Source organism: Sabethes cyaneus, chromosome 2 (genome assembly GCF_943734655.1).
Source record: "Sabethes cyaneus chromosome 2, idSabCyanKW18_F2, whole genome shotgun sequence".
Lineage (NCBI taxonomy): Eukaryota > Metazoa > Arthropoda > Insecta > Diptera > Culicidae > Sabethes > Sabethes cyaneus.
Window position 1 is genome coordinate 18814097 of NC_071354.1, and position 12414 is coordinate 18826510.

Below are 12414 nucleotides of genomic sequence, written 5' to 3' on the forward strand. Positions count from 1 at the left end.
GCCGTGAGTGTTGCCGGTGACCCGCCGTCGGAACCGCCACCCACTGGGGGGAGGCAACTCCCCGCAGTAATCACTACTGTCTAGGTTTATTTGTTTTCCTAGATCTACCTGGCTCTCCTGGAACGAGCGACAGCGTGTAAGGAGAGGATCGCGAAATGGTACTTCCCACAAAAAAATTTTCCGTGAGATGGTACATTCCGCTTAAGGTTTTTCGCAAAATGATATTCGGCGAAATGTTGTACAATCATGGCGAATATTACTATCCGCCAGCCAGAAGGCTATGCAATGAGAGGACAGGGGAGTTGTTTTCTACTTTAGTGTGACGAAAAATTGCAAATTTGAATATTAAACTACCCTAATTAAACTAATTAACTAATAAGCATTAACATTAACATAAACAGCAAATCAGTGTATCTGGCATTGTATAATGCACGTTATTGTATATTAGCTTTTTGACTGCATAGGTGTTGTAAATTGGCATCCAAAATTGTATTCAAATTCTTCGTGTCGGTAATTAGCTGTAAATTAGCATTGTCAGCACTATAAGAAAGTTATCAGTAAAATAGCTGTATATTTTGCCAAGATAGCATTTAAGTAGCATTTAAGGCGACTTAAATGCTTATTGGCCTACATTTGAATAGAATTGGTGATGCTTATTGGTTACCTGAGATGCTTTCATAGTTACGTAACTGCCAAAATGAATCATCTAAGATTGAACTCCTCAGAAACTTGCAAAACTCGAAATTGTGACAAAGATCATCCGAGATTCATGATTTTTGTACAACACAGGTTAATTTGTGGCAACACGAAGTTTGTCGGGTCAGCTAGTAAGAGTAATAAAAGTCAATAATCTTAGCAAGCGAGCTTCTACGAAACTCTACTGGGGTGAAAGGTGAGAAACTCTAAAGAAAATTTGGAAAAGTTGTAGAGCATAAATATTTTTTTCACTACGAGCAAGTTTTACGAGCAAGTAAAAAACACTTTGAAAAATTTATCAAACTCTGAGACAATTCGGCCAAAATCGTTGTGTCCCAAGTGCCGGTTCACGACGAACGGTTCACGTGAAAATGCGTAGCATTTGCTCAGAAAATCACAAAAAGCTCGTGCCCAAATGGTGCACTACTTTAAGCATTTCGCTGGGCCAATAGGCGAAAATGGTAGTTTTGCTGTATCTTTTGTAGTTACGGCTCTACATCGCTAGTAACTAATTAGTGACTAAATGAATGTTCACTTATTAGCATTAGGATTATTAGCTGTACCCGCGTGCGTTGCTCACATGCAACTTTTAGCGAATAAGGTACCTTCTGTAGCAGATATATTAGCAACCTTGATAGTTCGGTTTCATTCAAGAATTTTAATGATCTAAACTTGCATACAATACAGAGTTGTGCCTGGTGGCGAATCGCTAAGACTAGTTTGTTTGCTAACTGTGACGCTGCACTGGGGTATTCGGTACAGACCGAATAAGTCTCTTATATAAAGAGCAGGGTGAAACTTGTGTGAAATTTGTCTACAAGATGCTTCTGGGTGACCAGTTCTATACCGTCTGTGATGGTCAAAGTGTTGATGATACCGATAAGTACATTTTTACGGAAAACTTCGGCTAAGAGGTCATCCTGGAAAATGACGGTCAGGCCCATTGTGCAGCATGTACCGCAGAGAGAATTCCAAGGAATCAAGTGGAATCAGAAATAATGCCTAATTCCATTAAACTCGTTGAAATCAAGGGGAAGGAAGAAAGCGTGGACGTCCCGTATCAAACGCTTCCCATATAGATAATGATTTATTTACAGTCGTTGGGAGTATCTTTGCTAATAAAAGTTAAGTGAAACTCCAGTCCCTCGGGGATAAACTAATGGCATTTAGACCAGAAACCAGGCTGCATTTTTCCAAGGATATAGCGCCTTGTTTTGATCTCTGAAAATAACAAGTTAGTCTACCAAAAATATTAGTTTAAATAATATAACACTTGAAAATAAAGTCCTGTGGTTCAATGGTTGCCTAAAACTGAGAACCACACAACCCCGCAACTCCTAGCTTGGCTACTCAATTATACAAATTGAAGTAGTTCCAGGTATGGCCACGTGGAGGCGCTAGGTAGAGGTTTGGGACGGCTGGAGCTATGTTAGGCACTTTTTCCTACATAGTTGCCTTCCCCATTTCATATCCCAGGAAGCATGATCTTCCAGCTAAAATTAGTATAAATACATCACTTGAAGGTCACGTTAGCCTGGTACAAAGCCAATGAAGTCGAATTCGTATCAATGACTATGAATCCTCCAAACTGTCCCAAAGCTAGGCTGAAACTGAAACTCGTTGGGTTCTGTTGAAGACCTACGTGTGAAAACACCTGAAGGCTGCGGAGTTCTTTACGATTGGACTACTCGGCAAAAAATACACAAAATCGTTGAAAAACAGGTCCAACTTCACTCCACTTTTAGAACAGTCACATCAATTTGTCCGGTAAACCGTGTTCGTGAATTGTCTGCCATAGCTGGTCACGATCGATGGTATCGCATACTGTTTTGAAGTCAGTAAAGATGCGATGTGTGGGCACGTTGATAGAATAAAATGGTCAATCTTCGAATTTGCATCTCAGTAATTTACGTATATGCATATTATTCTACCTTTCATCTTGATTTAAGTATAGTTTAAGCTCGTCTTAGAGTTTAAGTAACTTGTAGTTAATTTTTGATATAGTTTCAAATAGGATTTAGGCAGTTAGATGTCTCCTCCTCCACTTCCCTGAACTACTTTTTTGCACGTTTTCAATCTTGCCGTTTATGTTTTATCGAATGTCCGGATACGGACAAGATGACCGTGACGTACCAAAAGCTGGTGGCATTGATATCATGTTTTTGTTTTGCGTTCTGCAGGCAGAGTTGTTGAATGCGACCGTAAGGTCACAACAAATAGATTATTTATTTGGATGCATTATTTATTTATTTATTTATTTAATTATACAAATTTCAGTTTCTGTTTTTAACTTTCGGAAGGTAACAAAGATTTTGTACATTATGTTTGCTTTGAAATTCAAAATGTTCATTTCATTTCAACTGCCACCCTAATGAGCATCATACCGCAGCTCTAATTCTAAGAATTCTAGCTAAGGGTCGAGTTGCTTTCACTCATACATTCGTAAGCAGGCACTGAACTGAACTGATTTTGCTGGCTGCCTGCCTGCCAATTAACACAACACGAGCCAAACTCTTCTGAATATTCTATATGTAGGCCTACCGAACGATTGACCGAACCGAAAGCGATTATTTCTCACTAATCAGCCTTGGAAGTGGCAGCTCCGTCGAATTAAAGTAAGAAACGATAATCGATTAGTCATAAGTTCTTTAGCATACTTTCGAGGTAACAATACGGCCCCGGGGTTTGGTTTACATTTTTTGTGCCTTTCGGTGGCTCTACCTGAGGTTTATTTTGTTTCACTTTCAATAAATATTCAAACTGTATGACTAATGTTGTAGTTCACTGATAAGTTGAATCAAACTAAAACTGATTTTATCTCGTCCATTTTTTTGGATTTGTAAATAATTTAAACTATCATCTGAAATCTGTGAAATCTGTGTCATAAATCAACAGCAAACAAATCTTTATAGAAAAAAGTTATATTTTCTTGTTTTGGAATAGTATTCAATACAGGTTTTGAACTGTAATCCAGATTCTCACGGTATTTTTTACCATTCCGGATTTTCCCAACATCATGATTCACTGGACAAAATTGAATCATATAATTTATATGATCTAAACTAACCAACCCGACTTAAGGTAGTGGACTCTTAAACCTGCTCTCATAAACATAACGTATTGCGTTGCTTCGCTGATGCAGCTTCGCGGGAAACCGTCCAAGAGTGTGACTACGTTCAAATCACCACAATGGCCATACCGCGGATCAACCGAACCACGGTTGACGGTACTCTCGCTCACCGCGAGACGTCCTTCCCTGCTGACGGAAGGCAGCAGGTCCGTCCGTCCTTGTTCGCTTAGTGCCCGTTCCGTTTGCTCTTTGGCTGTGCACCGACGACGACCACGATGACGCGACAGTTTACGGCGTTCGTTGTTCTCGCGGTAATAATCTATTTAGCGGGCATTATTCAGCAAATTGTGGGTTTTATTTTGCAGGACCGCAACTTCCACTACCGTTTTGTGATGGAACCCAGTGCCGCAGCGATGCGACGGACGGACGAACGGACGGTCGTCCGGACAGACAACCACCACCGCATCCCGACCCTAAGGCAACGGCGCACCGTGTAAAATGACACTGTTTTACAGCAGCAGCGGAGAGTCTCCGTTGTTGTTTCGTCTATGTTTACGGTGCTTTGCATTTATATTTGCAATAACCTTAGTTAATCTAATATTTTCTTTTCTGCTGTGAATCATCACGAGAAAGTGGAGCTGGTCTTTGGTTGGTTGTTGGAAGTTTTTATTGCATTCATTTCGTACTGGATAGCTTTCTTTCTTAATAACTTACTCGTCAGACGTACTCGTATTTTCTTGTTTATCAAATGTAATATTTCGTCTAAAGACAGAGAAATTTTATCTCACATTCCACTTTTGAATCAACTAGACTATTTTGTAGTATTGTGGCTACTTGTGAAATACTGTGTGGTTTGTCAATCTCTTCTTTTTCTCTTCTCTTCTTTTTGGAGTTTTTGGAGCGTCTTAGAATAATACGAAACCTGAAATTAAACAAAAAAGAAAACTTTTCCAATTAAATTCTGCTATTTATATTTTTTCGCGACAGATTTTTTTTCCTGTATGGACTCATCACTACGACCAGTATCGTTGATCTATTGTGATTGTGTCTGTTTCCGAACTCAGACATTGATGAAGGCTGCAAGTCGTAGGCGAAATACGTATCTGACGCGAATAAGTATAAATGGCTGCATTTAATTGGAAAAGTTTTCTCTTTTATTTACTTTCAGGATTCTAAAATTTATCAATTATAAATTATAATACCTGTGAAATCGAATGTTTAATATGAGATTTAATGTATGAGCTCACACAAGTTACAAAATGTTGAAATAAAACACGATTCGTTTCGGCAGACCCAAACAAGTCCCACAAATTAATCTCAAATTAGACTCTGAATCACCGAAAAACCAGAAAAGGCCAGAAAAAGTCAAAACTGGAAATGAAGTCAACTTATTAGCACAGATTCGCCGTCATACGTTTTAACAGAGCTAAAAATGTCCCAAGATGCTCAAATAGAGCTGAACAATGCTTCTTAATACCAATGAAGGTGCAAAAACGATAACAATTTAAGCTCAGAATGGTCGAAAAATGATTCCCAAAACCAGGAATGTAAAAAAAGTTATTCTTAATTGAGTCCAGAATCGCCGAAGAATGCTTTTAAAGGCCAGAAAAGGTCAAAATTAAAAATAATCTTTAGTTAAGGTCAGAATCGCGATTCGGTACCTTAAGTTCAGAAAAGACCAAAGAAAAAAAAAATACAAATTGGTATGTGAATCATTAAAAATGCTTTCTGATGTCCCAAATTGAGATCGTCCTAATTGTCGAAAAACGTTTCTAAAAGCCAAAACATGTTCTGTATCTGGAGGCTCAAAATAAACCCGATGTCCCAAAATACACAAAATGGTTTTCTAAGGCCAGAAAGGGCTCAAAAAATAAAAAAAAAAACTCCCAAATCAAGCTCAGAATCGTAGAAAATTGATTTTGTGACCACAAAAATACAAAATATAATTCCTAGTCCGAAGAGTATGAACGTATGAGGACCCAAAAAATTACAAACAGAACGTCGTCCTCGAAAAAGGCTTCTGAAGGGCAGAAGAGGAGCGGAATTATCCCAAATTGTGTCGAGGGTCATCATGAAAGGTCAGAGAAGTTCAAAACATAACCCGCTTCTGAAAGCCAAAAAAAATCATATTCAGATCAGAATCATCAGTAAAGACGTCAGGAAAGGCATCGAAAATATTATCCCAAATTGAGTTCAGTATCGTCCATAAAATGCTTCTATAGACCAGAACAACTTCAAAAATATGAACCCAAACTAAGCTCAGCATCGTCGAAAAAACGCTTCTAAATGCTAGGAAACGGCAAAGCTAAAAATCCCAAATTAAGCCCATAATGCTTTTTCAAAATACACAAATTAAGCTCTGAATCGCCGTAGAGCACTTCTTAAGATCATAAAAGGTGCGAAAAACGTCCAAATCTAGCTCAGAATCTTCGGAAAATGACTACAAAAACTCAATACATATATGGTTCCGGATTCAGAATAGTCAAAAAACGCTTTTATAGGTTGGAAAATGTCCCAAAATACCCGAATTGCGCTCTGAATTGCCAAAAAACGCTTTGTAAGGCTTAAAAAGATTTAATATTGAATTTTAAATTGTCAATATGCTTCTAAAAGCAAGAAAAGGTCGAAACAAAATACGGCTCATTCCTGAAGGACCAAACAACCCCAACATTGATTCCAAATTGGGTTCAAAATCGTCGAAAATGTCGGCTATCGGCCAGGATGAGTCTCAAACGTACGATCCCAAATCTAAATCAAATTTGCTAAACGTATTTAAAATCCAGAAAAAGTCGAAACTAATAATGATTCCAAATTAAGCCCAAAATCGCCATCAAATGCTGTCCCAAAACACCCAAATTGAGCTCTGAAACGCTGAAAAATGCTGCAGGTCAAAAAAATTCCAACGGAACTCAAGCTTAGAATCGTTGAGAAATGATACTGAAGACCATAAAAACCCAAAATACAGCTCCGAATTTAGGTTTTTTTTATGGGAGCCTGGACCACTGCGACCATTAGTTGGAAATTTAGGATAGAATCGTCGAAAAGCACTTTTAGGAGCATTTATCAACCCATAGGATCAGGAAATGTCCCAAAATATACATTCTGAGCACTGAATCGCTGAAAAACGCTTCGTAAGGACAGAAAATGGCGTTAAAAAGATGTCAAATTAATCTTTGAATCGTTGCAAAATGATTCTGAAGACCAGAATGGTCATGATCGTCGAGAAACGCTTCCAAAAGACATAAGGTGTCTTAAAATACCAAATCTGACTGTTGAATCATCAAAAAACGTTTCTTAAGGTTAGAAAAGGCGAAAAAATTCAAATTATGTTCAAAATCGTCGAAAAACGCTACCATAGGTAAAAAAAATCGCAAACATATAATTCTAAATTGACCTCAGAATTGCCGAAAACGCTTCTAAAGGCCAAACAAAGTCGAAACTGAAAATGTTCCCAAATCAAGCCCAGAATCATCATCAAACGGTGTCCCAAAATGCCCTAATTGAGCACTGAATCGCTGGAAAACGCTTTTTAAAATCAGAAAAGGTGCGACAAAACATCTTAAAAATTTAAACTAATGATGATCCCAAATGAAACTCAAAGTCGCCAATAAACGCTGTCCCAAAGTCATCAAATTTAACTCTGAATCGCCAAAAAACGTTGCTGTATGTCAGGAAAGTCCAATTGTTTCTAAAGGTCAGAAAAAATTCTGAAACACTCAATTTGAGCTCTAAATCGCTAGAAACAAAATCTCAAATTAAGCTCAGAATCGTTGAAAAATGATTCTAACCCGAAGGCCAAAGTACATTTCCGGATCGAACTCAGAATCGTCGGGAAACGCTACTGTAGGTCAGGAAAAATCTTAAAAACATAATCCTAAATTGAGCTTAGAATTGTCGAATACACTTAAAGTGAAATTTCAAAAAAATCTCAAATTAAACCTGGAATCGCCTTCAAACGTTGTCCCAAAATACCCAAATTAAGCTTTCAATCGTCGAAGAACGCCTTTTAAAGTCAGTAAAATCCCAGATTAAGCTCAGAATCGTCGAAAAATGATTCTGAAGACTAGAAAAACCTTCTAATAAAATTGTGAATTGTAATCAGAATTGGCGAACAACGCTTTTAAAGGTCAGAAAATGTCCAAACTGAGCCCTAAATCGGCGAAAAACGCATCTTGAGAACAGAGAGGACGTAAAAAACATTTAAAATTAAGTTCTTATTTGTCGAAAATTGAAGACTTGAAAACCGAAAATGTAGCACTGAATTGAGGTCAGATCTGTCGAACAACGGATCCCATCCCTTCTAAAAGCCAGAAAACGTCTAGACAAATTGTGGTCCACTTCTGAAGGATGCAAAATACTTCAAAGTTAATTTCAAATTGTGTTTCAGAATAGTCAAAACCCCCTTTTAGAGGCCGAAGAAAATCCCAAAGCTATAATCTCGAAGTGAGCTCATAATTGCCGAAAACGTTTCTAAATGTCAGACAAATTCAAAACTGAACATGATACCTAATTAATCCCAGAATCACTATTGCACGCTGTCCCGAAATACCCAAATTAACTTTTGATTCGCCGAAAAACGCTTCTTAAGGTCAGCAAAGGTGCAAAAAAGATTTCAAATTCTAATCACCAGAGAAGCCTAAAATGTAATTCCGAATTGAGTTTGGAATCGTCGTAAAAAGCCTTTAATGATCATGAAATGTCCCAAAACTGTCCCAAGCTGAGTTCTCAACCACCATCAAACGCTTCTTAAGGCCAGAAAAAGTTAAAAAAAACTCTCAAAATGAGTATAGAATCGTCAAAAACGCTTCTAAAAGCCAGAATAGGGTAAAATGCAATTTGGACCGCCTCTCAAGGACGAAAAATCCCCAAAATTCCAAAGTTTTAAAAAAATATAATCCTGAATTGAGATCGTTGAGAAAATCTTAGAAAAAATGTTTTTAAAGGTCAATAGAGTAGAACTCAAAACTGAAAATGATCCCAAACTAAGTCCACCCTGCTAACGCAGTTGTCATAAAGTAGTAGTGGCAACTGATATATGGTCATAAATAAGTTGGTGCAATTAGTAGTACTAAAATTGTGTTGCTTCGGTAGAGTCGTCGTTAAACGCTGTCCCAAAATTCCCAAATTCATTTCTGAATCGCTTAAAAACTTAAAACTAGGAAAGATGTAATAATTATTCGCAATTCAGTTAAGAATCGTTGAAAATTTATTCTGAAGACCAAATAAGACTAAAATATAGCTTAGAATTTAGTTACATTCGCTTCCCAAAAAGTCAAACTGCAGTTTGAATCGTGGAAAAACGCTTCTCAAGGCCATAAAGGGTCCAAAATTTGATCCCAAATTAAGCTAAAAATTGTCAAAAAATGATTCTGGAAACCAGAAAACAAAAAACGCTTCGTAAAACGCTTTTAAAAGTCAGAAAATGTCACGAAATATTCGAACTGAGCTCTGAATCTCTGAGAGTAGTTTCCCAAGTAACAATTTGGGTTTTATTACACTCTTATGATGGCATTTAAGACCAAAATTGGTCTTGACGAGCACCATAAGAGTACAATAAAACTCACATTGTTGCTTGGGTTGTTATGGCCCAAATAGGTCCTACAATAAATTTAAATTGATGACTTGATAAATTGATGACGAAACGGTTGTTGAAACTAGAAACGCTCAAAGCAAAACATGACCAGCTTCTGAAAGCCAAACAAACACACAAAAAATCCAAATCGAGTTCAAAATAGTCGAAAAACTCTTCTATAGGCCAGTAAAACTTCAAAAAATATGATCCCAAATCGAGCTCAGAATTGCTGAAAATGTTTCTAAAGGCCAGAAAATGTCAAAACTGAGAATGACTCTGAATTGTCAAAAAATGATTCTGAAAATTAGAAAGGAACAAAAAATATTTCCGAATTGAGTCAGAGTCTAACACTGATAATGGTTCCGAATTGGCCTACCGTTAAACGCTTTTTGGGGTGAGAAAAGTTTAAAAGTCCTCTACTTGAGTTCAGAATTGTTGAAAATGTTTCTAGAATAGTACCAAATTAATTCTGTTAAACAAAATTGAAGGTCAGAAGAGGCTCCAAAAGAATGATTCCAAATTGAGCTCAGAATCGTCGTAAAGCAATTTCAGACATCCAGAATAGGCAAAGAAATTCAGTACGAGGTAAGAATTGTGAAAATCAAGCGGACAAATGGGATTAAAATTTCAATAATAATTTTATAAAATTGAAATAAAAAACTAGATGAACAGGCTTGGCACAGGTCAATCGCATTGTATATCATATGTTGTGCAATTGACAAAGTGGAAACGCTGAATTTATTGTCCAGGTTTATGCAGGGCACTAAATAAGATTATGTTGGTGTTTATACTTTTTATGTAGGTACATCTCTTTCGTCAAACAATATCCATTACGTTTCCATGCAGTCATATGCCGTAAATGATTTTATCCTCTGGAAATATTTCCATACAGAATTGTAAAATTTCTTCAGCTCAGGAATTCAAATTTCAACAAAACATTTGTGTCGTTTGACGAATCCAGCTCCATAGATCTGCACCCGAGCTCGTAAATCTTTAGATGAATTTTCCTAAATTTACTTTGAAATTTCCGCAACCGTAACATACGAATAGGAACTGCCGCGGGAAAACGACGAATCGTATAACTCATTTTACTGTGGCACGTTTTCCTAAATGACTTGTCGAAATACAATTTATTACACGAGCTACGCTCGCAGCTTCACCATACTTTGCTACCTACCTACATGGAGCACATTACGAGCCACTTCAGAAAGCTGCCGAAAGTGAAAGGATTTTTCCGGCCCTGCTTACCACCCACTTACCACCGGTGGTGCTTTCCTTTTTCCGTCCATTTTATTGCACAGCAACTTTTCCGCGAGCCTGTCTGTGCTGCAGCGGAATGGAATTTTTATATGTGCAAGCTTGCTTTTCGAACGCGTTTGCTGTTGGGAAACCACACACGCGCAAACAGTTTGCTGGCTGACGCGACGGGAGGAAAGCAATCCCCAACGAGAATTTCATCTACCTACTGTTTTTTTTTTATTCTTTGCCAGTAGGTAGCGACTGGCTTGGTGTTCGATTTTTTTTCTGCTTGTGAAGTTCAAGCTAACTTTGAGGAATGCTATTGTGCTATGTTGCGAAGCGACGACGACGACGACGACGACGTACGGAAGCCTTGCATAGCCTCGTACGATGAAATCGAGCGGAATATAGAGGAGGACCGATGTACTGTAGGATGTTGCGATATTGGGCTATATAACATTGTTTATTTTTAACGTCATTTCATGTTTTCATTGCATTATTTTGAAAGGAGAGAATTGGCTGTAAATTGTTCACTTTCTTTTAAATTGCCTTCTGGCTGTGGGGTGTAAAAATTTTCTTTTTCTAGATTATCGAAGTATAGCGAGTTCACAGTTTTCCCGAAATTTGGCTGTCGGGAGAAGTGCTCAAGAAAACAAGCTATGAAGATCGGTTGGTTTGAAATACATTTAAGCCGGTTTTTTATAATAAGATGAAATATAATTCATCGTTCTATTGAGACTTTTACAAGCCGTGCCCGAATTGTGAACAATGTGAAAAGACGGAAATATACTTCTAGTGGATTCTTTTGTGCTCTACGAAGTACGAAGGATGCATCCTCATGGACGACGACACATACTTAAAGATATTCCTATAACCCAAATGAGAAGCTTTTAAGATGATTTTGTGGACAGACTTGATGGCGAACCAAATTTTCGTTTTGTGGAATGTCCTTTAACAAAGTCACGAACACCAAATACCTGCGTCTCAAATATTCATGGATTTCAAGGCAGCGCATGATACTATCGACCGAGAAGAGCTATGGAAAATAAGGCTTTCCCAAGAAGCTGACAAGACTGATTAAGGTCACGATGGATGGTGTACAATGCAGTGAAAGGACATCGAACGCATTATCGAGCTCGATGGATATACAACATCGTGCTAGAAGATACCCAGCTAGCATTTTCATATGTATAAAAAAGGTAAAAATCAGCATTACGTACAGATATACATGCTAAATAAATCGTATTTCATGCGTAAAATTAGAATATACGCACTATTTTGGAGGCGATATATGTGATTACGAATAATTTTGAGCGTTACGACTATATAAGTATTTATATACGATAATATCCGATTAAGCGCGAGTCGCTCCGTACTACTCTACAATTTTGTGAAAATCGTATGTATGTTAGTCATTATCATTATATACGACAGAAAATCAACTTGATCCCACTTTTCCAGCTTTAGTTACGATTTCGAGTTTGTTAGGAGATATTTACGATAGTTTTCGTACATTGATATACGAGTTGGTGCTAGCTGGGTATAAAACGGACGTGTTTTAGCAAGCAGGGAAAGATTTTAAATTAATACTGTCATCCATCTGCCTCTCGGACGACGTGGATGTTGATGGAAGGGCGTTCCAGGCGGTTTCTGAGCATTACACCAAGCTGGAACGTCGAGCTGAACAGGTTGGACTGATGGTGAATACGTCATAGTACGAGTATCTGTTAGCAGCAAGAATCGAACGCAATTAAGGTTGCATCAGTGTTACCAGACTTTCCTGAGGAAAATCCGTAGTTTTGTTACCGAAGAAAGGGTTATACTTTCGTTTTAAAAT